The sequence below is a fragment of the Aythya marila genome, assembly GCF_965140915.1.
Source record: "Aythya marila genome assembly, chromosome: 1".
NCBI classification, from domain to species: Eukaryota; Metazoa; Chordata; class Aves; order Anseriformes; family Anatidae; genus Aythya; species Aythya marila.
In genome coordinates, this window is record NC_139042.1 from 119,204,423 (window position 1) to 119,219,575 (window position 15,153).

Sequence of the window (15,153 nt, forward strand, 5' to 3'; positions counted from 1 at the left end):
TGCCGGGGGGAGCGCGGCAGCTGAGCGGGCAGCAGCCCCGTGGGTGCCGGCGGCCTCCCTTCGGGGTAGGCAGCGGCCAGATGATGCTGGTTATTGTTATTGCTGGGTGTGTGTGTGTGTGTGAGGGTGAACAAGCGGCCGCTGCCTTGCTTTTTGGGGAAGGGAGTTGAATTTTGTGTTTTCTCCCTCCTCTGGCTCCTCCTCTTCATCCCTCCTCCTCCTCAGGGGGAGGGGAGGAGGGAGAGGCGCTGGGGCAGGAGTAGCCGGAGCAGGGAATTGTTTGGGAGTTCAGTCATCCAAAAGCCGTCTCCCGTATGGAGGGTCTGGCTCCCCGCGTCCTCGCTCCCCTTCCCTCCTCCTCCTCCTCCTCCTCCTCCTCCTTCTCCTCCTCCTCCTCCTCCTCCACCCGCGCTGCTCTCCCCGCCGTGCCTCAGCTCCGCATATAACCAGCCGCAAAACACCGCCGGCAACCCCCAAGTCAAGGGCCCCCACCTTCCCCTCCCTTTTTCCCCCAAAAACAGGCTTTTTTTCCTTTCTCTCTCTCTCTCTTTTTTTTTTTTCCTCTTTTTATTATTACTATTTTTCTTTTCTCTGTGTGTGTGTGCTGAATTCCCCGCAGATCCGGCCTGGAAGTTGCCAGCTCCTGGAGTTAAGCCTCTTTGTTGCTTCGCTCAATTTCGGGCACGGTCGCGTTCCCCCCGCCTGCTGGGCCGGAGCCCCCGGTGAGTGAAGCGGAGGGGAGCGGGCCAGGGGGGCGTCCAGCCAAAGGGGCGAGGGGCTTTCCCCCTCCTCAGCCCCCCGGCTTTGTGCCGGAGTTGGGGAAGTTGCCGTCGGGATGCCGGGAAGGGGTCAGCGGGCGCGCCAAGGAGGTGACAAGAGAAGAGCGATGTCCCGCCGGCCCCAGCCTGTGTGGGGTTTGGGTTTGTGCTGGGGCAGGTGGGATTTGGGGAGCGGGTCAGCCTCCCCCAGCCCTTCCTCCTCGGCCAGGCGGCGTTAATGGAGGGCCCGGAGCACATCCACGCCGCGGTGCTCCGGCGCTTTGCTTAAAACTTCCCCTAAGGCTTGGTCCACGACATCTCCCTGTCCTCGCCACCGGCTGGCCGAGGAGTGCGGTGGAGAGAGGGAGAAGGAAAAGAGCTGTGCAAAAAAAAAAAAAAAGAAAATGTTTTCGTCTCCTGTTGCTCCAGCTCTTGTCAAAAGCAGATGGGAGTTTGCAGGCAAGTCGCGGCCCCTGCAAACACAACCAAATACACTTTGGTTTGTGCTGTGTGAAGGGGCTTTGCTCCTGCAAAGACGAGCGTGGGTGGGTAATCTGTGAGCAAAATTTCAGTCCTTCTCTTGTGCAACGGTAGATTTTTATCGCTGGTGCAAGGACGAGGCGCGATTTGGGTTGGGGGAAGTGACTTTCTGCTCTGCGGCGGGATGCTGGAGGAGTCGTGCGTGTGTGCCTTGCTGCTGGTGCTGGAGCTTTGGCAGGTCTCGGTGGTGGCTGCAAATCGCAAATGTGCTGGGGACAAAGCGGGATGCAGCATTTGTAGCCGTGTCCAAATGAGACTTTTCCCAGTGCTCTGCATATGCTAATCATTACTTTGAAAAGTAACAAGGGGCTTTTCCCAATACCTCCAGCTGGCAAAAGGTATTTAATAGAAATCTGCTGTCTTTGAGCGCTTCCTCGGCTAATTCTGGCACCCTGAGTGTGATTTCACTGGCATTGTGGGAAAGACAGTTCAGGTCTATTAAAGTTTTTTTTTGTCCTTGTTTGTTTTAAAGAAACTCTCTTGACCTCTCTGCAGCATTATGCAAGTGGGATAACAGGCTTCCACACACACTGTGTGCCCGCCCGTAATTCCAGGCATGTCTTAAATTGTTTGATTTCCTTGGTGTCCAGTTCTAATTTCTATATCCCTACCACGGTATCTTTTGGGTACGTTAATTCGCAATCTGCCATTAAAGTTTATTTTCCCATGGGCTAAAAAACTATCGTGGAAAATATTAGAAGAATGTGGGTGCTTTTGCGAGTAGGGCTTTAACTTTGTTTTCTTGTTTTGAACTGCCTCAGTGTGCCTACGTTTGAAGGAGGGCTCCTACATATATATGCATAAATACATACATGCACGTGGTTTTTTCAGTGGGTTGGATATTGAGGTTTATGGCTCTGGCAAGGACTTCAGCAGAAACATTTCACGGGTTTGCAATGAAGATTTGTTCTGTTTATTTAAGTGACCTAAAGAAATGAAGGTGAAATAACTTCCCTCGCTAATGGGAGTCATCTTGGGACCTTCTAAAGTAAATAGGACAATTAGGGAGAGCTGTGAGCTCCCTGCTGAGTGAGTGATATTCTCTGACAAGAAATAAATGGAGTTTTGTTCTATGTACTTTTTTAAACCCTCCCACCCCCTCCCAGCTACAATTACAGAGGCTCATCCCACACTACAACACAGACAAGAGGTGTTTGCTGTGAGGGTTGGAGTCAGGTAGAGAGCAGTCCTCCCTGCTGGGGAAAATGAGGCAGGTTCATCTGAAGAGTGCACAAGGGTCCCGTGGAGATTTGGAAAGTAAGTTCAGTTTCTCCTCTCTCTCATACATACATGCACACCCATGACACCTTTCTTTGAGAGATATCCCAGCACAAACAGCTGACACCACAAACATTTCTTCTCTGCTTGGTGCAAAGGAGAACTTTTACAGGTGAATATATGCACTACAAACTGGCATGTGAGTCTTATGGATGCTCTGTAGCCCTGTGGTCTGGAAAATATAGCTTTTTTGTATCATGTAATGACAGGATATTCCCAGTAAGTACAGGACGAGAGGCTCTTCACCACTGCAAAGTGAAGCTGGGTGCCCGGTGTTTGCAGAGGCCTTCCCAGCCAGTTGGGTGTGAGACTCTCAGTTTGGAGTTTTGCTCTTTTCGAGGACAGGTGAATTATTGCCCAGTGCAGGTGGGGTTGGGAAGCGAGCAGCCTGCTCTGTCCCCACTCCCCCCAGAGATGCTGAGGGGACACTTCCTTCCCTCAGTTAAGAAAGCTAATCTGTTTAGAGCAGACCTGATATTTTACTGTTTCTCTCCTTCCTTACTGGCTGACCATGCTTGACTAAAATACCAGGCAAGGTATGAGCGACAGGGGAGGAGAGACAACCTTCAGGTGGACACAGAGGTTTGGATGTTGAGCTGTCAGGACTGTGACCAATGCACATGCGTTGCATGAGCTTAAACAATTTTCCTCATAGCCCCGTGCCTCAGTTTCCCCCTGCAGGAAATGGGGCTGAACCCTGTGCAGGTGGGGTGAGTTGCCACCCAAATTGCCATCAAGAGCAGTGTCCCTTGTGTCTCAGGGCAGAGCTCAGACACACCAGGGGACACGAGCTTGGCCATGCTCCTCTGCACCTCCAAAATCTTTCCCTGTGTGCAGGTGGAGACAGGCCATCTCCCAAAGGGCCCCTTACCTACCAGGTTGGTAAGTCTCAATCACTCAGCCCTCAAAAAGTCCCAGCAGCAGTAGGCCAGAGTAACTCTGGGTTAACACAAGTTTCTTGGGCAATAAATAATGGTCAGCTGGTCATTTTAGTGCCTGAAACTGTGTGCCTCAGATGTATGAGGAGCAATTCCCCTGGACTTCTTTGACGTGCAAGGGTATTTTGATGTGTTACTGCTTGCGTCTTGTGGACCAGGGATTGCAAACCTCTTGGTTTAAACCATAGCCTCCCAGCCTAGGAGCTCTGCCCTGCAAAGTCTGCTGCTGGGATGGGGTATCCCACAACGCAGAAGCTCTCTTGCAAAACCTTCAGAGACTTCCTGTTTCTGGTTAGACTGAAAACATCCTGAGGGAAAAACCTGCTGCTGTGTACTTTGGTGCTCCTGTGGTCAAGGCTCAGCTTAAAAGGTTGTTAAGTATTCCAGCTCCTAGGCCACAAGGACAATTTGCAGGGTAATGAATAAAGGGATTGCAGGTCCCAGTGAAGACCGGCTTCCATTTTTTATTTTTTTTTCTCCTAAATGTATTTTTGAGCAACTGTTCGACCAAATGCATCGCAAACATCTTTCCTGATTTCCTGGTGCCTGGTTCAGTCCTTCTTGGCCCTGAATCCCACGGCATTGTTCCCGCTGCTCCCTTGGCTGAGCGCAGCGCTCGCAGGACGGGAAGCCTCCAGAATTTGCTTTGCACGCACATTTGCGCGCAAGGCTCCTTCAAATCTGCTCTCCACAGGAGCGTGGGGTGGGCTCCAGCAGCACAGCAGAGACAAAAGGGGCTGGAGCACGGTGGAAGCGGAGGAGCTCGGAGAGTTGTTTGTTGTAGGGGAAAAGCCTGCGGTGCTGAAGCTGCCGCGGGCAGTGCAGGGTTTTGTACGTAAACAGGGAACGACAGATCCCTGCCCTGAGGAGCCTGCATGCTCCTTTTATTAAAAGGGCCCCTTTTCTTCCCTGCAAGAGGACGAGCAGGCTGAGGGGCTCAGCTGTGCCTGATGGAGTTGTTAGCAGAGCACCTGGCACAGAGGAGGCTCAGTGGCTGAGAGGGGCTCTCGGGCTGCTCTTGTGCATTACAGGAGGGCTCGAGCAGGAGCCAGTGCCAATTTATTTTGGCTCTGCCGGGACTGATGGAGGAAAATGTGCTTCGGGGAGCGTGTGGGACGTGCTCGAGCTTCTTCGCCCTCTTTGTGGGCAGCGTGCCAGCGCAGAGGTGAGAGCCAAATTTTACCCTCCCTTTCAGCTCGGCTGCTCCGAGGATGCTGCAGCCCCGTGGCCAAAACTTTCCCCGAGCTCCCCTCAGACGTGGGGCTGGCGACTGCACCTTGTGCCCGTGCAGCGGGTCGGAGGCTGGCTGGGCATCGTCCAAACCACGCAGCAGCGTGTTGCTGCTATGAAAACCCGCTGCCGTGGGGATCACAAGAGGTTTGGGGCCGTGGTGTGTGTCTGTGAGAGCCAGATGGTGGCCTGGAAAGCGGGCACCTTCTGTGAGCTCCTGCTCCTGGCAGAGGGAGCGAGTCTTTCACCCCGAGCCCCGTGATGGCAATGCCATTTTTGCTCTGCAAGGTCTGCGCTGGATGGAAAAGGGATTAGCCAGCCAGTCCTGCACTTGTGCAGAGCTGTGGCCCCACAGCCCTGCCAAGTGCAAGGATGGGTTTGCTGCCTGCCATGCCAGCGAGTCTGAACAAGCTTCTGTGTCTAAAGGCTGTGCATCAGGCTCTTCTGCCCCTTAAATCCTAAAAGTGGAGAGAAAAAGGGTGTGAAGGTCCCTGTCAGAGTTGCGTTGGCAGCTTTCAGGTATCACAGGGAGGTTGCTTTTTGTTTTATTGCCTAATTAACAGAGGACAGGTGAGGCAGAGCTCAATGTTGGGCTTGGTGTGGTAAAGAAAGCTTGTGCAGAAGCAAACCTACTGAGGTAGTGTTTGAGAAATAAACCTCAAATGTGGGTGCACTGGCCTGAAATATACCATTTATATGCAAAAAGCAGCTTCCTTTGGTAATGTCACTCTCACTTATTGTGCTACTTTGAGGAAGAGCAGCTACCCGGCTCAGTGATGCCAGCCTTTTAGGGCAGGAGAGCTGGCTTTGGTTCTTTGCATCCCGATTCCCCCCCGGCTTAGGGCAAGTTTCCTCAGTTCTCCACCTGCACAACCTGAGAGCGGCGCTTCCCTGCCTCCTTGTGGTGCCGAGGGTAGGGCTGCTGGAGATCCACAGAGGCCGTGGCTTTGCTGGCTGCCACAAAAACCCTCTCGGATTAGGACCGCCGTGGGTTTCGGCTGCTGCGGTCGCCTCAGGGGACGTCCACCCGTGCGTGCGGGGTGGATGTGGGCTCTGGTTTTGCTCTGGGGGCAGGCTGGCTGTCCGGCTGGAGAGGAGCCGCTCGCTGAGCAGGACCCGTGGGGAGCCTAGCGTAGGTAGCAGCCCTGCAGCTGCAGCAAATTTATGGCTGCAGCCAGCGGTGGTACAGAGAGGCCATTGTAGTCTTATGTACTACTGTACAGTGTGTATCTCGACAAGCAAAGTGGCTCCTGTTTTTTTTTTGTTTTTTTTTCCCTCCTCCTCTCCATCCCTCCGTGTCTAGCTTTATGAAGTTCCACCCCTTAAATTGCAAATTTGGCCTTATCTTCAAAGAAGCCCTCTGGTGCCAAGCTTTTAAAGGTAGGTAGGAGGCAAGAGCAAAAACATCAAATCCATTAACAGCCCGGTTGCCAGAGAAAATGTTTTTTAAAACAAAATCTGAAAGTTTAGTGTTCGAGATCCAACACCAAGATTGAATACAAGTATGGGCCTTGTCCCCGGAGAGTGGCAGTACTGGGAATATGCTGGCAGAGACCACGGAACGAGGATTCTTGTGCATGCACGCACACAAATAGACAATTATTTGGAAGCCAATGGCGTTCTGGATGCTGAATAATAATTTACTTCAGCTAGCGCCTTCTGTCCCAAGTTGCTCCCTGGGCTGTAGCTGACGTGGAGCCTTCTTGTGGCTCCAGCCCTCTGCTGGATGGCAGTCCCCTCTGGGGCAGGAAGGTGGTGCTTGCTTGCACGTTTCTTGGCCGTGGGTGGTAAAAGGGACGAGCTGGCCCCGCTTCTTCAGAGCCCGCTGCTGTGCCTGAGCGATTCCTTTGGCCCCCCTGAATCTAAGCTGATGGTGAATGTGATTTATTTGTTGTTTTTCCCCCCTCACCGAAAGCTGCTTGTTGAACAAACCCAAGCACTGTCAGGTTGAAGGGGTGGCTTCGAGTCACGGTGTCCGGAGATGTTTTCAGAAACGCGCTGGGTGGGATTTTTCAGGAGCACCTGGCGTGACTTAATGGCACGGTGGAGAGTATCTGCCAGCCTTTGCATCCCCGTGGGGACTTCCTTACCCCTCAGCTGGCCAAACTGGACATCTGGCGTGTAGCTCTTGGGCACCTCTGGAGCCTGATGCTTGTGGGGTGAGTCAGGGCTGTGAGAAGACGGAGCACAGAGGGCTCCTAAGAGAGGCATGAAGCTGCTCTAGATGTGTCCATCATCACCAGGGACACATCCAAAGCTGGAGCTGGCCTTAAGAAGAGAGATCTTTGCTTCAGAGGAGGCGAGGAGTAGATCTCGTGTGCCAACCTGTGCCTGAGCACTTGACCTAATGGTGTAGAGGAAGAGTGTGAGGCAGCGCAAGGCTGACTTGCTCTGGAGGACCTTGCCCCTCTTGCACCACCTCAGCAGTGGTGAACATTGCACGAGTAGCTTAGTGCCTTGGCACCTGAGCTCCAGGTCCTGTTGGAGACTTCTGCCCAGCCAGCAGAGAGGGAGAAGGTCTCAGGTTGGTGGTCAGCCATGCTCGGTGACCGTGCAGCCCGTGGGCTCCACAAACACACAGTACAAGCTGTGGGACCCTGCTGACTGCCTCATGGAGTCTGCTGGCTTTTGTGCAAGCAAGGGTCAACTATTTGTGTTAACACACTAGGTTAAGCAGGAACATACATGCTGTTTGTACAGTGGTAGGGTTTTCCTCATGATTGCCTGGCTGCAGATTTGGGGTGGAGGGAGAAGAAGCACAAAGTGGACAATGTCAAGAGCAAAGTGGCAAGTCCATGTTTATCATTGATGCCTGACCACCTCGCCTGCTCTCTGCCCTCTAATCTGCCTCCCCTGGGATAACTTTGGACACCCCTAACATCCGAGCCACTTCAAAGAACCACCTTCCCAAAAATTTCCCAAACGAGTGACCAAGCAAACAAGCACGGATTTCAGCAGCCACAAAAATCTGAGCGTAACCCAGTTTGTGCGTAGCCAAAGCATTGAAGATAAGTAGAGGTTTCTTAACACTGGCTCCCTGGGCAAAGGCCTGAGGAAGGTCTGCCACGCCACCACTGTATTCCAAAACCTAAATTATTATTTGTATTGTAGTAGTGTCTACAAGGTTTAACTGAGACGGGGACCCAGCCACGTTAGATGCTGTTGAAACAGCAAGACAAAAGCAGGACCAGAGATGAAAATAAAGGATGAAGAAGGACTTGTGTGCCTTGAGATCACTCGGCACGTTGGGGCTGGAGCTTACTATGGACACTGTTGCCTGATACCCAGCCCTGTGCTGCATCCTCCACCTTGCCCTGCTCTTCAGAAGAGCATCACTGGGGATATTTTGCCTCAGAGCTCTCTTCAGCTGAGAGTTGTCCATAGCAGAGTTTCATCTTCATTAGCCCTTGCATCAGTCAACGAAGGATGGTGGCTCCAGTGAGTGGTTGTCCAGCTGGGGCTCCTGGCACCGCAGGTGTTGTTGGTAGTGTCTTGCCCCAGCAGGACTTGGTGGCTGAGGGGAAGGGAATGACTTCGGTTCTCTCCTGTCAGCTGGTTTTTGGTTGTGGTGTGGTGCTTTGAAGGATAGCTGGGAGAGCGGGGAGCCAGCGTAATGAAAGTGCGTGCTGCGAGCAAAACGGTCTCGCTGCATAAATACCGCGTGCCTTCTTTCTCCAGGGGTCTGGGACCGTGCTCCTCCTGCTCTGGAGGCACTTAATTTTAGCACACGAGCCAAGGATGAGCTCTAGCAGACACTGCCAAGGCCAAGCCCACATGCTGCAGCCCAGATGCAAGAGGACGCGCTGCTTGCTAATCTGCAGTCAGCACATAAATACCGTGTGTTGCAGGGAGGTGCAGGAGGAGGGATGAGGAATAAAAGAGCTGCTCTTCCTGAGAGCTCCCGACCACGTTGAACATTGGGCTGGGGACATGCTGGGTGTCTGGATGTTCAGCTCCTGCTTGGTGCAGGTAGCCCAGGATGCTGTGGGGTGGGGAAGATATCAAAAAAAAAAAAAAAAAAAAAAAAAGAAGGGTTGTGCCACCCATCTCTCCTCATGCTTAGTGAAAATAACATCTCTCTTCTTCCCAGCATACGCATCCCTCTCAGTTCTGCTTTCTTCTCGGACTTGGCAATGGGAAATGATACTGGGATTACAGTGGGTCCTGCGAACGCGCGCCCGTTCCCCAAGCACGTGCTGCCTCCTAAAGGATGTGGGGGCTGCTGCTGGGCCCTCATGCCTCCCTCCTTCCCAATTTCCTGGCTTCAATTCACCCTCTTCTGCCTGAGGTCCCTGTGTTGGGGCCGAGCAAGGCTTGTTGGGCCATATCCCGAGCGCCCCTGTCCTTACTTGTTCTGGGGAGGGCTGATAAGGCACCGCTGGCGGTGCCTCCGCGCTGCTGGAGCGCGACCCGAGGCGAGCGCAGGTCGCTGGCGTGTCGGAGCGGGTTTGGGGAGCCCTTGCCCAGGCAGGCAAGGCTGCAGCCTCCCCAGAGGCCGCTCTTGGAGACAGACCAGCCTCCCTGGAAAGGGGAGCCATGGCTCCGCTTCCCTCCTTCCCCTCATTACCCGCAGATTGGGGCCCAGGGGTCCAGAGGTGAACTTATCAGCATTTCAGATCTCCCGACGCTGGGCCTGGAGGTGTTTGTGTGGACCCAGCTCCCTTCAGGTGGCCGGAGGAGAGGCTCAGCAAGGCTGGCAGACACGGCATGTGGCAGGCCAGGAGGCCTCAGCAGGACATCTCTGAGCCATAGCAAGGCAGCCTTGGCAGGGAGCCTGCAGCCTGGAGCCTCCAGGGCTTTCTGCTGAAGCAGTCGATAAGTAAAAGCTGCTGGTAGATAAGGGATAGGAAGGCAGATCCTAAAATAGAGAGCATTGGAAAGTCACGCCTGGGGTGGCCTTCGAGGGATCGCCTCCACCACAGACTCCTCGCGTGCTGTTCCTGAAGGTCTCCTTAACTACTGAGGCCCTTATTGGGGGCTGTAAAATAAATAAATAAATAAATAAATAAATCGTTTTCCATGTAACACTTCTGTAGTCAATAGAGAAAGCTGGCAGAGGTTTCTCTGTGGCTTTTATAGCAGGGGCTCCCCAGGGGCTTTGCTGAGGTACAGAGCCCCAGAGGCTGCGAGGGGTCTGTTCCCCTCTTGCACGAGGGAGGACGCCCCTACCAGATGTTTGTTATCGGCAGGGCAGGGGGGGCTGGAAAACAGACAGACTTCAGCTGGCGAGAAGCACAGAGGGAAATTATCATCCTTTCCCTATTAGGCTTGTAGAGGGAGTTCTGGAAGCTGCTTTTTGTCCCGTTGTTACACTTCATGTTTAGATAGCTTATCTCTTTCATGAGAGACTTAAATCCTGAAGCGTGTTGTAGATGTGACTACCTGAGAGTGGTTTGCTTTATCCATCCCAGAACAGGGCATGGCAGATGCCCAACAGGACTTGAAATCGTGGAGCAGCACTTCCTCAAAACTGAGGGGTACTTCTCATCCTAAAAGAGTTTATGGCATTTTGCAAGTTAACAAATGATCAATGTTTTCCATACTGATACGTCTGAGATTGGATTTCCCTTGTATGGACGAGTTTGCCCAGTTGCTAAAGAGTGAGGAAAAAGTCTTTCTTCCTTCTCAATTCTCACATTGCCTGTGTGGTCTGTAGCAAGTGACGGTATATAGTGTACTTTGGAGGGGATGGTGTTGGGGTAGGTACTGAGCTGGTCTACAGATGACTTTGCACGGAACAGTGAAAGTTTTTTCTAGGGGTATTTGGTGCTATGGGACAGTCACAGACTTCCCTTCTCAAAGAAGGCGTTGACAGGCTCTGTAAGCAATTAGAGAGGCATTCTTTGAGGCAGAGGATGTCTTTTTATTGCAGTTTTGTAGAGTACCTAATGCTGTTGTCTTAAAAGAACATCTGTAAAATAAGAGACTCGAATGTTCCCTATTTTCCTTTACTGGACAGGTAACGTGAGGATCTTTGGAAGACCCAAAGAGTTTTGTTTCTTTTTCCCTAATAGACAACTGAGCAAATACCAGAGGCCGCATCTTTCAAGAATTTCTTGTGCTCATCGGCGTACATTAAGAAATGGATGCTAGATTCCTGCCTGCTCTGCATCTCCCATTGCCAGCCCCCCAGGGCCTGGTGGCTGGTTATGGTGTGTCACTGCTTCTGCCCGGTCTCCTCCCTGGGTACAGTCCTCTCCAAAAGTGACTAAGCACATAAAGCAAGGATTGGGTCATTGGTTTTTTGGTCTATTTTTTTTTTTCTTCCCCTATTCTAGCACAGACATTGACCACAGTCATGCATTTGTTTTTTCTCTCTTACTTCCAAATGCAGTCACATAACAATAGCTTGGAAAAAAAAAAATATTGGAAGCAATTTGGTCGTGGATTTGTTTCCTTTTTTGGGCTAGGAGAAGTGGCTGAGCGTTGGGGTGAGGAGGCCTGGAGCTCCGAGCCATCTTTCTCTGGGTTTAATGGGCTCCATCCTGCTCAAACGAGAAGCGCTGTGGAAAGCCATCCTTTTGGGGGCAAGCACTTCCATTGCTCTGTGTGCAGGGCCTCGGGCTGGGGGCCTTTTTTTCCTCAGCTGGCTCCAAGACATGATTTGCTATTTACGTAACAGCCAAGTCTTGCACAGACGCTGCTGAACAGGCTTTGTCTGGCGGACAGGGGAAGGGCTGGGGGAGAAATGCTGCTTCCCCTGTCAGACTTCTTCTCAAGTGGGTGGCTGTTTGCTTTCCTTAGTAGATCGCTAATAGAAGGTGGTGGGTGTTGTTGTAATCCTTACTATTTTACGTAGGACGTCACGACAGGTGGTGGTTTTGAATATTTATTTTTTTTTACAGCTGTAGAAACAGATTACTTGCTAAAAGAAGTTGACAAGGATGGAGGAGTGAGAGCTGATGAGGGATGGGATGATCTGGTATGAGGAAGACAGGTCAGGGTGCTGGGCGGTACCCTCACAAGGAATGGGAGAAGTGTTTTGCAGACAGGACTGGGGGATATCTTTGGGTCCTGAGAGAAGGCACCACCTTTTGCAAGACAAATAGAAGGCCATCAGGTGGGACAAGAACGAGACCGGCACGCTGGTCAGGAGGGTGCTCGGCTGTTAAAATCCGAAACAATGCAGGCAATGAAATCCTGAAACTTTATCCATGGTTCAGTGGATTTGGTCCTTATGGGAGGGGAAGCGTCAGCAAGCGGAGCTTACACATACCAGAGAGGGAATGCCACTTGCAAAAGGCTAGAGCAGTAGGTGAAGTTCTCGGATCACAGGAAGTTTCCTTAAAGTATTTATTTATTTATGGCTTTGCTGAAAAAAAAAAAAATAAAAATTTGCAACCAGCTGTGTTTAAAAATATACCAGTAACGAGATACTTAAAGAAAAGGAGTCAATCTCTCCCCCTCCTGACGTGTTGACCACGGCAGGGCCCGGCAGCCTCCAGCGCCAGCCTGGGGCTCTGGGGGATCGCCCTCTGGCCCTGCTCCAGGGGCAGCCAGGGCTGGCTTTGCCCGGGCTGCTGAGGAGCCTTGAACTGTCTCTGACAGCCCCAGTGGGGAAATGCGGGAATGAGGAGGAGGAGGGGAAGCCGAGGGCTTTTGTAGTGAGGGAACAAAAAAACATCCTCCGCGCATCCCCGGCTTCAGGATCCGCAGGCTGTCCAAACTGGCTTGCGTTTTCTGTGGTGATTTTTTTTCCCCCTCTCCTTAAACGCTTCTTTAACTGATGTGATTGTTGTGTTTTTGGCTGGAGGGTGTCTGTTTGGGAGCCTGAAGCCGTCTGGGGCTCATCTTTTGGCCCATCCAGCTGACCTTCAAAGTACACACAACCCTCTTCCTCTAGGACTCCCGGTGGCTTTGCTGAGGCCAGGCCTTCGTGTTTGGCGCTGAAGGCAGAGAGGCCACCAAACAGGCCAGCTGGCTGGGCTGCGTCCTCCAACCTTCTTCCCATGAGGTCTCAGGGGGTGGTTTGGCCTTGTGGCAAAACCTTTTGGGGGTAAAATATTCAGAGTGTGGCCCAGGGACCAGCACAAGATAGGAGCATTTGGTCTCCACCAGCCCTGGGTGCCCCTTTCTGCCATCCAGGAGAGCTGCAGCTATGGGAGAGGTGAAAAACGTATCCAGTGGTAGGCAGGAAAACATGAAAACATTTTGAGGAAGAAGGTGCTTCTGGTGACGGTCTGGACAGGCAAAGCAAGTTAGGTTTGGGCCTAGGTGGAGGGTTGCATGGAAAAGTCTTGTCTCCTCTGGGCCCGTTGGTTTTGGCCCCAAGATGACACGACATATCACAAGGGAAAAACCTCTCCCCTCTGTTTCCTTTCTCCACCACTGGTAGCTAATCAAGATTCAGTTTTAATGACTTCCCTCTACTCTCTCTGCTTCCTCTCCCCCTGCCCCACACATGCCTTTTTTTATATTATTTTTTAATGCATTTCTTTTTGGCAGGAGTTAAAACGCGAGAAGCATTTGGACCAAGATGAAACCAGTCGAGGAACATGTTGGGCAGTGCAATGCTTTGTTCTGAGTTCAGGGGGAGAAGAGGGGGAAGCGAGGGGAGGGAGGGATGTCATTTCCCAGATGGGGACCCTGCCAAAGATGTTCTTGCTTTGGAAAGCAAAGAGCGGTTTTGAGGTTATACCAGCTTTAACCCTTTGTCATTCCACTTCTGTCACACAGGGAAGCTCCAAAGTTGTAGTCCTAAAATGTTGGCTGCTTTTTGCTGTGTAGCCCAGGTGACCTGAACAGTCCCAAGCCAAAGTTTGCTCTTGTGACTGAGGACTGACGGCAGCCCCAGGTTCTTACTGCTGGAAAACAGAGAGTGGATGAGAAATCTGCGTTTGTTTATCAACAAGGGTCCAGAAATGGTGTGGTTGCTGTTCAGAAAACAAAATCAGCTTTCTCTCCATGGGGAGTCAGGACCGCTGTGCCGTTTCCTGCCCTGCCAGAAGCACCTGGTGGGATTTGGGATGCTGCTGAACTCTGCTTCAGCTGTTCCCATCAGGGGGCCTCACGATGTGCAAGACGCTTTGGAAACACCTCGTCCTTCAGCACCTGGGGCCAGAGGAGCCCTGCCAGGGGGGCATTGGAGGGCATGGCAGGGTGTGAAGCCTACACAGGCACATTCTGCTGTACAGGCGACTGCCTTGGGCCACAAATACCGCCACGGTACGTGGGCTGCTGATTTAATTGCCCCAGGGATGTTGCCCAGTAGCTGAGGGTGAGAATACAGGGAAGGGAAAGTTAAAGCCACGGGATCTTTTCATTAAGATGTTTTCTTGCAGCACTTATGTCAGGTCTCCAGAGGAGGTCATGCTCCTCCTGATTAAAAACCCTAGGGCTCAAACTGTGGTGTTGGGCAGTTTGATGGTGTGGAGACTTGGACCAATGGCATAAACACCCTGATGATACAAAATGCATAAATGTCCCGTAGTATACACCCAGGCAGATAGTTCGTGGCTGCTAAACCTGAAAGATCTTTCTTCATGGGGACCAGCAGTCTCTCTAGCCCTCCAATCTCTCATAACCCCCTTTCATCCAGATAAGGGGAAAATAACTTCCCTAATCCCCCCACAAACCTCTTGAACATAGCCACGACCTTCATCTCCAAAGAAGGTGTCAGTAACTTTGGTCTGGAGACCATAAGCTTCCTCTCCCCAGCAGCTGTGGCAGCAATGTGTGAATTTTTGGTCTCTTGCACGTAGCTCAGATGGTCCCAGATGTGCCACAGGGTGGCTACAGCAGCAAGGCTGTGGGCGCAGTGGTCACCAGGAGCAATGTGCCCAGTGCTGGCCTTGAAACATGCCTTGTGTCCTGCGTGCTTCTTTCTAGGATGCCAAGAGGGGCCTGATCTGGAGCTAATGAATATCTGTGATATTGGGTTTCACCTGTCGGGGCGGGGTGGAACCATGGATAGGGAGCACTGACCGACGGGCAGGCTTTGGAGTGAGTGGGAAGCAAAGTTTCCCTCCTATGCTCCACTGCACGACTAAAAGACGTTTCCTTTGCCTCCTCAGTCTGCTCTGCCCACACCTACCTGGCTCTCTGACAGTATTTTGAAGGCGAGACTTGCTTCTCGTTCTGCTGACCTAGTGGTGGTCTTCCTCTTGTAGCTCAGCCCCCTGGCTCCACAATGGGCTCGGGTGGGCTGCGACAGCTGACCACGGGGCACTGGCACACGGTGGCACGTTGCCTCGGCTGCTGCTCCTTCCTTCCCTGTTTGCTTAGTTCTTGGCAGCCGGCTGTCTGAATGTTTGTAGCTCAATGTTGTTTGAACGCTGCAGTGTTTGCTTGACAAACACTTTCCCCGGAGTCTGTGATTACGGAAAGTTTAGTCTGACGAGGCCTGCTGAATTATCCTGTTCTCTGTTGTCAATAATCTCTTGGATGTTGTCTCCCTTAACCGCAATATT

General features: G+C 52.1%; 1 protein-coding gene across 5 annotated transcripts in view; it reads left to right on the top strand.

The window, feature by feature from the left end:
- Positions 1-600: 600 nt before the first annotated feature.
- Positions 601-15,153, top strand: part of BOC (BOC cell adhesion associated, oncogene regulated) — a 40,149-nt gene continuing 25,596 nt past the window's right edge. For 4 of the 5 annotated variants that reach the window (XM_082773338.1, XM_082773341.1, XM_082773340.1 and 1 more), the window contains exon 1: positions 601-722. The gene's annotated coding sequence lies outside the window, so the exon portion shown is untranslated. The remainder of the gene's footprint in view (positions 723-15,153) is intronic. The other variant, XM_082773339.1, reaches the window with a different exon arrangement.